Raw genomic sequence first — 15,243 nt, 5'->3', positions numbered from 1 at the left:
TCAGCTAGTTACAGCGGTTTGTTTACATTCTGTGACAGGCTGTGATTGGACACACCCAGTCACGTGGTTAAGAGACAATTTCATTGGCTCTTTCTCGTGATTGGTAATGGGCTGTGTCGGAGTGCCACTTCTCATCCCCGATCACCGCTCTGCACTAGCGGCGTGCACGAGGACAGTGCATGTGACCGACTGTTATTGGACACAGTCGGTCGCGTGATAAAGAGCCATTTTAATTGGCTCCTTACACTGATCGGGGATGGGCTGTGTCCCAAGGCATACACCTCATCCCCGATCACCGGGGATGCGCTGCATGCCCCTGGGGGTGCGTGAGAGAGCAGCGAGAACGGGCAGACATATGAGGTACACCTGGAGGGAGAGAGTATTCCGGCCGGCATCATATTACTATGGCCAGGTAAGGAAGTGGTTAACTACAAAGGTAACCTTTAACTTGAAGCTTTACCACTTCCCTGTGCTAAGCACAAATACACAATCGGAAAAAATGTAATGGGCAGAACTGACACATCTCTAAATGTATAAAATACATTGGTCTTCTAGAGCAGTGTTTCTCAACCTTTTTTAGTCAAGGCACCCTTCAAATTTATGTACAGTTTGGAGGCACCCTATTCTAAAATGTGAAGATTGTTGTGAGTTTGCCTCAAATTTAAATCTAGTTAATAGCCAAAGAATAGAATCCAAAATTGATTCAAAGCAAAAGTGGGAGGGGAAGTGGGAAATAGTTTCTGAGTCATTCTCCCCACGTCTACAAGGGGAAATGGACTATCTCAGTACCAAAAATGGGAATAGACTTATAATAAAAAAATTATTTATTACCGGTACATACAGTTGTGTTCAAAATTATTCAACCCCCCAATGCTGTAAAGGGTTTTAGGGAATTTAGTGTACATTTGTAATTGTATTCAGAATGAAATCCTACAAGGACTTCTTAAAGAACCATATGCAACTAAAATGACATCAATTGGTTTTGTAATACAGTAGTAAATGTTTATTTTGTGAATTCTTCATTTACACAATTATTCAACCCCTTAAAGACTACCACTCTGAAGAACAGAGGTTCATTGAAGTGTTTTCAATCAGGTATTGAAAACACCTGTGGATGTCAGGGAGCAGCAATAAAGCCTAATAAGCACCAATCAGGCAGCTTTAAAATGACTGTGATACACAGCTCCTTCTAGACATTTACTGGTGTGGTTACAAACATGGTGAAGTCAAGGGAATGGTCCAGGAAGACAATAGAAGAGGTGATTACTCTTCACAGGAAGGGCAATGGCTATAAGAAGATTGCAAAGATGTTAAACATACCAAGAGACACCATAGGAAGAATCATTCGCAAATTCAAGGCAAAGGGCACTGTTGAAACGCTACCTGGTCGTAGCAGAAAGAAGATGCTGACTTTGACTGCTGTGCGCTACCTGAAGCGTAGAGTGGAGAAACGTCCCCTTGTGACTGCTGAGGAACTGAGAAAAGATTTGTCAGATGTGGGTACTGAAGTTTCTGCTCAGACAATACGGCGCACACTACGCAATGAAGGCCTCCATGCCAGAACTCCCAGGCGCACCCCCTTGCTGTCTCCAAAGAATAAGAAGAGTCAACTGCAGTATGCAAAAATCATGTGGACAAACCACAGAAGTTTTGGGATTGTGTTCTGTGGACTGATGAAACAAAATTAGAAGTGTTTGGGCCCATGGATCAACGCCATGTTTGGAGGAGGAAGAACAAGGCCTATGATAAAAAGAACACCTTGCCTACTGTGAAGCATGGCGGGGGGTCAATCATGCTTTGGGGCTGTTTTGCTTCTTCAGGTACAGGGAAGCTTCAGCGTGTGCAAGGTACCATGAATTCTCTTCAGTAACAGGAGATAGTGGATAACAATGTGATGCAGTCCGTCACAAACCTGAGGCTTGGGAGACGTTGGACCTTTCAACAGGACAATGATCCCAAGCATACCTCCAAGTCCACTAGAGCATGGTTGCAGATTAAAGGCTGGAACATTTTGGAGTGGCCATCGCAGTCACCAGACTTAAATCCGATTGAAAACCTCTGGTGGGAATTAAAGAAAGCAGTTGCAGTGCGCAAGCCTAAGAATGTGACTGAAATGGAGGCTTTTGCCCATGACGAATGGGCGAAGATACCTGTAGATCGCTGCAAGACACTTGTGTCAAGCTATGCTTCAAGTTTAAAAGCTGTTCTAACTGTAAAAGGATGTTGTACTTAGTACTAAGATTGAATGTCAACTGGGGGTTGAATAAAACGGATAATGATGTGAGCACAGAAAATACATTTGTGGTTATTTCATTATAAATGTTATGTTATATTTGTCTGACCTACACGTGCCTCTTTGATTTAATTGAAGGCAGGATGACTGAATGATCAAAATCAATGTCAAACTGGGCAAAACAATCAATTTCAGTGGGGGTTGAATAATTTTGAATACAACTGTATGTTCAAAAACATGAAAAGAAAATAAAGACAATAAATACAGTATACAGGTACTTGTAGACTTCCAAGTGGTTTACTGAATATGGAAATGGCTTACAGATTATTACATTCCTCTACCAGTTTCACAATCAATTGACCGCTTCTTCAGGAGGGTAAATCTATAACGCAAATAATGTATATAAGATTCTATTCAGGTAATAATAAAACAAATATACACTGATTATACATTTATAATAAAAAAACAAATATAACATGAATACAGTGAAAACAGAGCGTAGCTGCTTACCAGTCCACAGCCAGAAACACACTTCCGTCACCACAGGATCCCCCAGCGGCAGACATGGGGGATTTATGCGGACAGTGGTGTATCTAATGAGTATATATTTATGTATATGTACATACATGAATTAAATATATATAATGATGATAAACCTAAAAGGACAGAGGGAAAGGGGGGTTGGGGGGAGGTGGAAGGGGAAATAAGGGAGAGGGGGGTTGGGGGAGGGAGGGAAAGACAGAAAAAGGGACCGTGAATAGCAGGCCAAAGATATATAAATAAATAGAATGAATGCACACAGGTAACAAACATACCTGGGAAGTGTGATTATGATATTACAGCTCCAAGGGGGGAGAAAAAGAGATAGCGAGAAGGTTTGAAGACAAATCTCCCATGTAACAGGGATGAGGGTACAGAGCGAGTATACAATAGGTCAGTCAATGAGGTAGTAAATATTAAAGGCTGGATAGATACCTGGTGGTGGGTAGTCAGGGCGTCCCCCCTTGGACACGAATCAGCAATGCTCTCCGGTGGGCGGATGCCCACTTATGAGCTCCCCAACCCGGAAGATGCAGACTTTGGGGTTCAGGCTAAAGCCTTACAAGATGGTCTTCCTCTAAGAGGTTACCCCCCTCCCCTCAACTTAAGAAAGACATTCAACAGAGCCATAGAACATACTAGGAAATCATTGCTTTAAAGTGTTCCGAAAACCACAACAAGCTGAGACTGTAAAACTTATAACAATTGGTAAAGAGAATGTCTTAACACTGGTACCTGCTTACTGACCAACATTTGCTATATGTGAGAACAACCACCAAACTTGTTTTCCAGAGAGCCTCCTCCCTTAGGGACCACCTCACAAGTAGCCATTATAAGACCCCATAGCGTTCCTCAATTGGATCATGTGGAACCTTTCAATGTGGTCGATGCTCTCGCTGCCCTTCGAATCTTGAGGGCACTAAATATTTACTACCCAATGGCAAAACTATGATTTCACGCACCCCTGCAAACCGTGGTACAATGGGGGTGATTTGTTTAATGGTTTGCAAATGCAAGGCCTTTTATGTGGGCAAAACAATTTTTGAACTTCGCCAAAGAATTGAAGACCATTTATACTATTCCAGTAATGACAAGCTAACTACCGTCAGCCGCCTTATTGGACTACATCATAGGTTTGATTTAATGGTAGTTAGGTTTTTAGTCCTGGAGGTGGTTCATCAGAGCCCAAGAGGAAGTGATTGGTATAGGGCTATATTACAAACAAAAAATTTGTGTACAATTTCAGAGTGAAATTTCTTTCCAAATGATGGCCTGTATGTACACGAAAATTGGCCGAAATTCAGTCAGTTTGTTCATTTTTCGGCCAGTTAATGGGCTCAAATCGGCAATCGGCTGAGACGTTTTTGACGTTTTATATGTGAAAAAATTAACAAAAAATTGATTCATTTATGTCCACTGAACGATTTATCGGACATTACATGATGGCACCATCGGTTGCTCTCACGGCTGAATGTTCGTTTTTTGAAAATGGGTTTGAACAATTTTTCAGTGTATGGCCAGCATAAGTCTGCCCTCGCTAACATACAATGCAAGAAGCCTACCTTCTAAACCAGTGGTCTCCAAACTAAGGCCCTGGGGCCAAATGCGACCCTTTGCTTGCTTTAATCCGGCCCTTTGCTTGCTTTAATCCGGCCCTTGGGGCAATATTTCAGTCTCTGACACCAACAGTGGGACATAATTATCCCCACTGACACCAACGAAAGGGGCACAATTCCTTCCAGTGACACTAACATTGGGACATTATTCTTCCCACACAATGACACCAACAATGGGACACAGTTCCTCCCAGTGTCACCAAAGATGTAGGCTCTAAGGAGCAAAGCCCTCTGATTCCTCCGGTACTGAATTGTATTGTAACTGTACTGCCTGCCCTTGTGATGTAAAGCGTTGCACAAACTATTGGCGCTATATAAATCCTGTATAATAGTAATAATTTTTTTTTTACTCCCACTGATGCCGGGACATTTTTTACTTCCAATGGCCACAGTCCGGCCACCCCCAAAGTCTGAAGGACAGCAAACTTGCCCTTTGTTTAGAAAGTTGTCCAGCCCCCTCAAAAACAAAGAGAACTATGAAGATTTTTACTTGCTGGAAGTTTCTGAGCATCTAAAAAAGGTAAACTGCAGCTTTGAACATTGTTTTACATTATACTATGCAAATGAGAACATGTAAGAAATATAATGAAAGTGTTATCCTGATTTGGCTGCAAAATTGGAAATACACTTTAAGGAGGGGAAAAAGGACAGGAGAAAAGTAAAGTAAAGGAGGAAGATGAATTGAGAAAGAGCCGTAAACAAATGGGTAAAGCAAATCCCATCCTCTCTTTGTTTTGTTTCCACCCACTTTATGGTTTTAGCAGCTCTTGTTTATTTCATGATACAGTAATGTTGAATTGCGTTTTACAGTGTTTGAGCTTCATCGGTGTATAACTTGTCAACTGAAAAGAATATTTATTAGGAAAAGTTTGTTAAAGTTTTAATGTCACAATGTAGAGAATAATATTTCCTATCATCTGTGCCCAGTCTTGCCACACAGAGTTAATCCAGCTCTGAGCAATCCTCTTTTTATTGTTCAGGGAAATAAAATAGACTTCCAGATAAAAACCAAAGTCCTTGCTTGAGTGACAGGTTACTTACATATCTCGTGCACTGCTTGCAGACATACACAGCTTCTGTAAAAAGTGCTCAATTCACATCCCCCTCCCCTCTTCCCTCCAGCTCTATGTATATTCTGATGGCTGTTGCATTTTCTCATGGCACTGAACTGTGACTCACCACATATTTTGAAAACATTTAATCAAAACACAGGGGAGGGGATGTGAATTGTGCACTTTTTTTCAGAAGCAAAGACTTTGGTTTTAATCTGGAATTAATTTTAAAGAAGTCGTACCATTAATTAAAAGGGGTTTTACAAGCATCCAGAAAACTCAATGAACATAGCACTTGTCCCTATTAAAATCTGTGCAGGGGTTGTTGATTTGTGTGGCCCCCATCCATTTGTATTAATAACAGACAGAGCCCACAAACTCCAGCAGCTGCCAGCTTTGCAGGAGATTTAGGCCTCATGTACACTGGGTGTTTTTCTTAATGCCATTCTCCTAGCAGGCACCCAAAGCTGTGTTTTAAATGCATTTAGACGAGTTCAGGTGCTTCAAGCTTTTTGGCGTTCATTCATTACATTGGCCAGAACATTAATTTATTCTCACCACTGAAATTAACGAATGCTAAATGTGCTTAAAGCGGAGTTCCAGTCATATTTTTGTTTATTAAAAGTCAGTAGCTACATAAAGTGTAATAAATAGCCACTCACCTGTCCCACGATCCAGTGGTGTACTCATCTTCGCTGTGTTCTCCCCATGTCCTCCATTGGTGATGCCAGCATCTCTACTAGGGGGACCTGGCTGTGACAGCTTGCGGCTTCACAGCCGGGTGCCCACTGTGCATCCCGAAGTCTTCTAGGAACTGTCATGTGTCCCAGAAGACATCAGGAGGGAGAGCTTCAGTTTCCGATCGCCTAAGGTGACCGGAACGGAAGTGGGAGCAGGTACCTGTCACAATCTGGTACCTGCTCCCCCCTTCCTACCCAAAATCTCAGTTACACAAACAGGAGCTGGGGAGGAGGCCTTAAAGCGGAAGTTCCACTTTTGGGTGGAACTCCGCTTTAAGTGTGTAGGCATGTTTACATGAGTTTAGGAGAGTCAGGCATTTTCCGGGCTTTTGCCAATGGTGGAGCTACAGCCAGCACTGGCAGAAATAAAAATGTAATTTTAATTCTAAAACACAGAACAGGTTTTATTGGGGATGCATGGTATGTGTACTGTGTCCCTGGGGTTTTAACAAGCCTTTTTAACTGCTGGTGAATGTTGTTCTTTAATCAAGTAAACAGCAACAGATTGCTTATAATAGTGATCTATTGATTGTTTGTATCAGCAAGTAGTAACTATTGTATAATCTGTTGGCAGAACCAGAACCAGTATAATCTGTTTACAGAACCAACTCTGTCTTGCTAAAAGATGACTACTAGTGCTCACAGAAAACTCTAACAATGCTAGACATTGTTTTTTTTTTTACGAAAGGCAAATCCACTTTGCACTATAAGTGCAAACTACAAGTGCAAAGTGCACTTGAAATTGCATTGAAAGTGCACTTAGAAGTGCAATCGCTATAAATCTGAGGGGTAGATCTGAAATGAGGTAAAGCTCTACTGATTGTATTATCCAATCATGTGCAAACTAAAATGCTGTTTTTTATTTTCCTTGCATGTCCCCCTCGGATATACAGTGACTTTACTTCCAAGTGCACTTTCAGTGCAATTTCGAGTGCACTTTGCACTTGTAGTGCAAAAAAAAAACATTATATCATCATGATTTCCTATATATAGACAATACAAAAGCATTGCAATTACATTGTAGTATAAAGTGATCTATAGCAACATAAGAGGCCCAGGAGCTGATCATTCAACTTCTAGGTTAGAGATGGATCTCCATTGTAAACTAAAACTGATGATTCCAGCATGGAAGCCCACTGGGACCTGCCACAGCTGCTGAAATGGTGATGTTTTAAAACTGCTGTGGGCTAGGGCTATACACAGAATTAATTTCTAACACAGCACTAGCATGACTTTATGAAGTATTGTACAGTATGTGCCATGCTTTGATAACTACTATGGGGGAGGTTTATTAATAAAAGTGAGTTTGCCATGTATCTTCTATTTTAAGGTTTGGTTTTGAAGTCTTCCACCTTTTAGACCAACCAGCTGTTAGTAATTTATTTTTGAGTAACTTTATAAGTGCCATTAACCACTTGCTTACTGGGCACATATACCCCCTTCCTGCCCAAGCGAAATTTCAGCACTGCGTCATTTTAAGTGACAATTGCGCGGTCGTGCGAGGTGGCTCCCAAACAAAATTGATATCCTTTTTTTTTCCACAATTAGAGCTTTCTTTTGGTGGTATCTGATCATCTCTGTGGTTTTTATTTTTTGCGCTATAAACACAAAAAAAGAGTGTCAATTTAGAAAAAAAACACTTGCATACGTTTGTGTTTGGCAAGAAGGGTGGTTGAGGTAGCGCGATTTATATCTTTCTTACGCACAAAATAAAGTACAGTCTCTGCCACAGACCTTCCTTTATGAGGAGACACTTTGGTCTGGAATCCTCTGCCACAGGATTCAACACCTGGATCTCTCCAAATTAGCTTTGATAGAACTTTTAGACCGGACAGGCGACACTGTCAAGCCTGTTGGTGCGTGGTGCATCCTTCGATGAAGTCCCCAGGCCTTCTCCCAAGGTACCAGCCTCTTGCATGGCCCCCTCCAGGATAGGTCCTTCCCTGGCTTCCTTCATCAAGTGGCTTCCTCCCGCAGTACGGACAGCACAGGATCACCTTTGCAAGGCAGGCCCCAGCCAGACTACTGGGCCTACCAAAGAAGTCATAGCCCTGGGCCAACGTGGTCCCGGAACCAGGATTAAGGACACGCACCTCAGGCCAGGTGGATCACGAGGTGCAACTTCGCCCTAAAAGCGTCTGTCCCTTAAGTATCCCTCCCCAGCATACACAGCGAGCAACCACTCCCACTGATTTGCTGCTGAGGGGGACACTCAATGTACCTTGACCCTGCTGCTGCCACCCTTGGCCTGGGGTGGTAATGACACCCCCAGGCGAACAATGGTGGATACTTCCAGCACAGTCACAGCTGAAACAGAGGCCAAATTGCCCCAATCACTCTTGTCTGTGCCATATAAGCTCAAAGACCACTAAATTTAGAGCAGTGCCTGATCAACAGAAGCAGGGCGCTACATATATAAAAAGAGGGACTTTAATATCTCAAATGGTTCACATGAAACATAAACATGCTTTAAAAGTAATTATACATCTTTATTAGTACATATTAAAAACACAAAGTATAAAATCATTACACATGCAAATAGATTTTATAGGGATTTGTGTAGTAGGGTCCCTAGAGACCGTTAGATATAGGTCAACATGTTTCGCAGGATGCTTCACTTTCTCAGGACCTTCAATCTCAACCAGGGCTGTGGAGTCGGAGTCGAGGAGTCGGAGTCGGGGGAAATTTTGGGTACCTGGAGTCGGAAAAAAATGCACCGACTCCGACTCCTACTAAATTTAGATTGGAATAATAAAAAAAAAAAGCAAGTTTAAATGTCCCAATTCACAAAAAGTTATAATTAATGACTTCTCTACTGTAAGAATAAAGACCAATGCATGCAGTGCCTCACGTAACCGCAAAACGAACACGTTAAGTGACCGTGAAGAAGCATGCTTTTCATGTGCTTCACTATATGGCACGCAACGCACAATTAGGAGCTGCAATACTTATACTTTCCATAGTGTTGTGTTCTGCTTTTACAGGGAACGCATGTTAGAGAACCAGTAAGTGTCCAAATAAAAAAATTCCAACAGGAGTTTTATAAAGCACTAAAAGAAGTTGAAAAGTATGATCGCTCATCAAAACTTACTGTTGAAGAAGCCATCCTTGTTTATCCAGAGATCGTTAGTGATGTGGCCAGAATAGTTACTGCAATGCCACCCACCCAAGTCAGTGTCGAAAGATTATTTTCAGCCCTAAAAATAATAAAGTCTGACTTAAGAGCCTCTATGAAAGAGGATCTGGCAGAGGCAATTCTCTTCCTTAGAACTCTACATTGAATGGATTTGCATTTGCTAAGCCTAGAACTACATTTCAAGATTAATATAAACCATTTCTAGGTTTTACAGATTTTGTTTTTGGTTCATTATAGATAAGCTTTGTTTTTGTTCTAAAACAACCAAATAATGTAGTTTGTATTTTTGAACTGGTAAAGATCCTGTTCCTGATGTTTATGCCTGCTGCTACTATCCAGCCACTTGATTGTTTTCATTGTGTTTGTCTTTTGCTTAAACTGTGCAATACAGTAGACTGTTGGCTTCCCAGCCAGTAGTCCTGTGGTAGGTTGCGTTTCTTTCCCTCAAGGAATGTATAAAATACATTCGCATATTAATACAGAGGAGTCGGGGAGTCGGAGTCGGAAGTACATAAAACTGAGGAGTCGGAGTCGGAACATTTATCTACCGACTCCACAGCCCTGATCTCAACTTGGTAAGACCATCACTATGATATTTGACCAGGCAAATTTGAACAGGTACTATTTAAACACTATTAGTGTTTAAAAGAGGACAAATAAAGGGACAGGCTCAAAGATGTCTCACTGGCCTCGTGGGGAGAGAAACCATTCAAAATGGTAACCATTTAGGGTCAAGTGTATAGATTCATAACTTGTGCCCAGATCATGCTCACTAGTGTTTACGCTATATTAATAAAAGTATTAGGACCCCTGCCTTAAGTGCCGGTTCACACAGGGGCATCAACCTGACTTACAGCGCGACTTTGCAAGGCGACTTCATTGCAACTTGGAGCAACTTACAACACGACTTAAAGTTGCCTCCAGGACAGGCGACTTTGGCTGTGGCCATTCAAAGAATAATCAGCTCTGTGGGAGGGAGGGGTTTGCCTGAGTAAAATATTTTTTTCTTCTTGTAAAGTTGCTTCAGTTAAGACAGTGATCCGACTTTGGAGGCAACTTCCATTGAAATCAATGGGTACAAGTTGTCAAGAAATCGCCTTGAAGTAGTACAGGAACCTTTTCTGAAGTCGGAGCGACTTCAGTAGTGTACATTAAGACGGCTCTCATTCACTTCAATGGAATTTCTCATGTCTCGCGACTTGGGGCGACACAAGTCGGATCCCAAGTCGCTGTAGTGTGAACCGGCACTTACATGTATATATATTTTTTAAATGCTATTTAAATTTAGATAGATTTTTTATTTTTTTAACAAATAGTCACATCGCCAATAAGCTCAACACAAAGCAGAGGGTAATGTAGTGATGCATCACAAGCAAGGAATGAGCTCTGCCCACATAATGCCTATTGAGCTGCATAGGAACTTGAAAATGATCATGTGGATGGGTTACAGAGCATCCTAAAAAAGGTATAGAGTCATTTAAAGTGGAGTTCCACCCATTTTTTTATGTGGGTAAATACCTTTTTTCCTCATAGCTTCCTGGTCTTAATAGCCTAGGCGATTATGTCACATGGGTTCCTGGGATATCAGCGTCATATATCCCTTAATCGCCTCCTACCAAAATCGTGCGTTTTTTGGGAGAGAGAGAGGATCTTTCAGAAGTCAACAGCGATGTCTGGGTGGGTGGGACAGAGCAGCTATCGAACAGCAAATTATGTGGCTTCTTAAGAAAGAGGGCAGAGTTGCTTCGCGTAGCATAATCTAACTCTGTGCAGGGAGAGAGAGGAGCTTTCAGAAGTCATCAGCGATGTCTGGCTGGGCGGGACAGAGCAGCTATTGAACGCCAGCCAATTATGTGGCTTCTTAAGAAAGGGGGCGGAGCCGCATACACATAGCGGCCTGCCCTGACCGTATTCTATTGGCTGGCGTTCGAAAGCTGCTCTGTCCCGCCCACCCAGACATCGCTGATGACTTCTGAAAGCTCCTCTCCCTCTCTCCCTGCACACAGTTAGATTATAAAACAATCTAACTTTTTTATAATTATAAAACAATCTCTGAATGATCGCTTAAAGCTCCTCTCTCCCTGCCCACAGTTAGATTATGCTACGCGATGCGGCTCCGCCCCCTTTAAGAAGCCACATAATTGGCTATTGTTCGATAGCTGCTCTGTCCCGCCCACCCAGACTTCGCTGATGACCTCTGAAAGCTCTTCTCTCTCTCTCCCTGCACACAGATTATAAAACAATTATAAAAAAACAACAACGAGGAACGTCAGCGGCGCCAGAGATGTAAAATTTAAATAAATAAAGTTATGATTTAAAAACACCATCAGGATAGTGTCACCCGGTTTATGACCACACCCCCTATGCCGATGCATTACCTGCCTAATCTGATTTCTCGCCTGTGTTGTAATTGACAGGTTGCCATAGCATGGGGGCGGGAACTTCCGCAGACACGAGATTGCCATAGCAACCTGTCAGGAAGGACGGCCTCCCTGAGGCATTACTGAGCATGTGCGAGATTTGCAGGTGCATGATGGGTAGATGACTGCACAGAAATCCAGGAAATGAACACGAGAGGGCTCAGGATTACCACAACTAAAATGGAAACTGCCTGCTTCTGTATAGTAAATAACTATTTTTAAAGAAAGTAAAAGCACAAAAAGTATGACATGTTTGAAATGTTCATTTACAGGTTTTGACAGTTACAGAGCAGTGTTTAAAAAAAAATGTTTGGGGGACTGGAACTCCCCTTTAAATTAAGTTTTATGTGGGGCATGATGTTAATGCTATTTTTTACTATCTATATGTCAAAGTATACACAAATGGGTTTAGTAGGACTTTAATTAACCTATAAATGAGACATGTCACACAAGGTTTACATTTGATCTATTTTATGAAATTATCTACAGTAGGTAATAAATAGTAAAAATGATTTAAGAAAAAAGTTTGGAGCCTGTAAGTGTGTATGAAGATGTGTATTGGCTAAAGATAGGACATTTCTTTTTGCCATATAGTTATTAGATGGTGATGTTATATAATGATCTATAATATGACATATTTTATAAGCATAAATCCTTTTTTCAAATTCCAACCAAAAGGTGGAGCTCCAGGCTCATTGTCAGATGGTTTGCAGGCGATAAGTATAAACCTTAAATGACCCCAAACTAAAAATGTTCTTGTAATTAGGTATGAACATAAATAACCTTTGTTTAAAAATGAAAACCAACCTTACATTCAGACTTTCTCAGTTGGTAGACCCTTCTGGTCTGAAATTGTTTACCCTGATTTCACTGCACACTTTGAACCTCTAAATTCTATAGTACAGCCTTGAACAGAACATATATATGTCAATGTACATTTTTGTGTTTATTATTAATCTAGGAAATGTATTTCCAAGAAAAAAGCATTTGCGATGGAATACATTTAAAAGGTATATTAACTCAGACATAATGACAGCCTTAAAAAAAACAATGTTTTTTAAAAACACACTGGGGCTGATTTACCAAGCCTTTACTCCATGACTCATGGAGTAAAAGCAGGAGTAGCAGCCGTTTTGCCATTTACTAAAGAAATACGCTGCTAGTGCAGTGTATTTCCCTAGTTACTAATGTGCTCCGTGCGCCCAGGAGAGGGTGCATTGTGCACCAGTACAGACCTGGCGCACGGCACATTAAACTGTAAATTGCGGGGGTTTGGGCGGGAGTTTATTAGGGGGGGAGGTGGGGGGATGCAGGGGAAGTGAAGTGACATGTGTTTTAAAGTGTTTGGCGGGCCGAATTGAAAGGGAAAGTGTTTTTTGAAAACAGATCCCCGTACGCTTGCACAGTGCGCCTGAACCTCGGGAGGTTCATTTGCATACTGGGCATGCGCAGAGAGAAAAGTCAGGGATTCCCGTGCGCCTTGTCAGTACGCCGTGAAAATCTTGGTAAATACCAAGCGGCGTACCCGTGAATGCGCTGCGTGACGCGGCGCACGGGAATCTCCGAGCTGTTTTCAGCCCTGAAGGGGAACTCCGCGCCAAATTTCAAACTTGAAATCGGCGCGGGTCCCCCTTCAGGGCTACATTAGGCTCTTAGGCTTGGTCCGGAACGTGAGGGGTTAAACCCGCGCCGATTCGGCGCGGGGGTCCCCCCCAGATCCAAACCAAGCCCTCATCCCAAGCATGCAGTCTGGCCCGGACAGGAATGGGGGCGGGGACGAGCGAGCGGCCCCCCCCCTCCTGAGCCGTACCAGACCGCATGCCCTCAACATGGGGGAGTGTGTGCTGTGGGGGAGGGGGGCACTGCCCCCCCACCCCACAGCACTCTTGCCCCCATGTCGATAGGGACAAGAGCCTCTTCCCGACAACCCTTGCCATTGGTTGTCGGGGTATGCGGGCGGGGCTAATCGGAATCTGCGAGCTCCCTTTAATAAGGGGGCCCCCAGATTCCGGCCCCCCACCCTATGTGAATGAGTATGGGGTACATCGTACCTCTACCCATTCACATGGGGGAAATGTAAAGTAAAATAAAACACCACACACAATAAAATATTTTATTAATCAGCTCCGGAGCCCCCCCTTTCTTCTTTAGCTCTCTTAGAAGGGGGGGTTTCTTCTCTCCCGATCTTCTGCCGGGACCCTGGGCTTCGGTGATTTCTGCCGGGGGAGGGCGCCATCCCTCGGTCCTCTCCGGAGCCTTCCGCCGGATGCCCCCACCCCATTTAAGCTCTTTTTCATTAGGGAGGGGCATCCGGACTTCGGGGTCTTCTGCCGGGGGATGGCGCCTATCCCCCGGTCTTTCCGCCAGGGTTCCGGTCTTCCTGGTCTTCTGCCGGGGGTGCGCCAACTCCCCGGTCTTTTCTCTTCTGTCTTCTCTGCTCCCTCTTCTGCCTGGCTCCCCCGCGGAGCCAGGGCTTTCTTCCGTCTTCTTTCTTCTCTCTTCCTTCTTCTGCCTGTCTCCTCCGGGAGCACAGGGCTTGTCTCCGCTGTCTTCTTCCTTCTCTTCCATTCGATGTTGACACGACGAGGTTCCGCGCTGACATGCCGTGTCAGCGGCGGGCATGGACTTATATAGGGTAATGCCACCATGTGACCTCAACCCATGTGACATCACATTCCCTGGGCATGATGGGAATGTGATGTCACATGGGTTGAGGTCACATGGTGGCATTGCCCTATATAAGTCCATGCCCACTGCTCAGACGGCATTCCAGCGCCGGACCTCGTCGTGTCAACATCGAATGGAAGAGAAGGGAGAAGACAGCGGAGACAAGCCCTGTGCTCCGCGGAGGAGACAGGCAGAAGCGGAAGGCATCGCAGAAGCCCGGAGAGTGGCGCCCTCCGGCGGAAGACACCGTACAAGCCCGGGACCCTCCCCCAAAGGCAGGAGCCTCCCTGGTGAAGGGGGTCCCGGTGAATTACGTCGCTGAAGACGGGGGTGGGGTGCCAGTGCACCCCCCCCCGCAGAAACCGTCGTGGAAGCCCGGGACCCTCCCCCAAAGGCAGGAGCCTCCCTGGTGAAGGGGGTCCCGGTGAATTACGTCGCTGAAGACGGGGGTGGGGTGCCAGTGCACCCCCCCCCCGCAGAAACCGTCGTGGAAGCCCGGGACCCTCCCCCAAAGGCAGGAGCCTCCCTGGTGAAGGGGGGTCCCGGTGAATTACGTCGCTGAAGACGGGGGTGGGGTGCCAGTGCACCCCCCCCCGCAGAAACCGTCGTAGTAGCCCGGGACCCTCCCCCAAAGGCAGGAGCCTCACTGGTGAAGGGGGTTCCGGCAGAAGATGGCGAAGCCCGGGGCCTAATGGGGTGGTGGTGGGGGGCCCCGGCTGACTAATAAATTAATTTATTCATGTGTGGTGTATTATTTTTTTCCATTTTTTTCCCCAGGTGAATGGGTAGGGGTACAATGTACCCCCATACTCATTCACATAGGGTGGGGGGCCGGAATC

The sequence above is a fragment of the Rana temporaria genome, chromosome 1, assembly GCF_905171775.1.
Source record: "Rana temporaria chromosome 1, aRanTem1.1, whole genome shotgun sequence".
NCBI classification, from domain to species: Eukaryota; Metazoa; Chordata; class Amphibia; order Anura; family Ranidae; genus Rana; species Rana temporaria.
The sequence above is the reverse complement of the archived record's forward strand: the minus strand, read 5'-3'. Positions refer to the sequence as shown.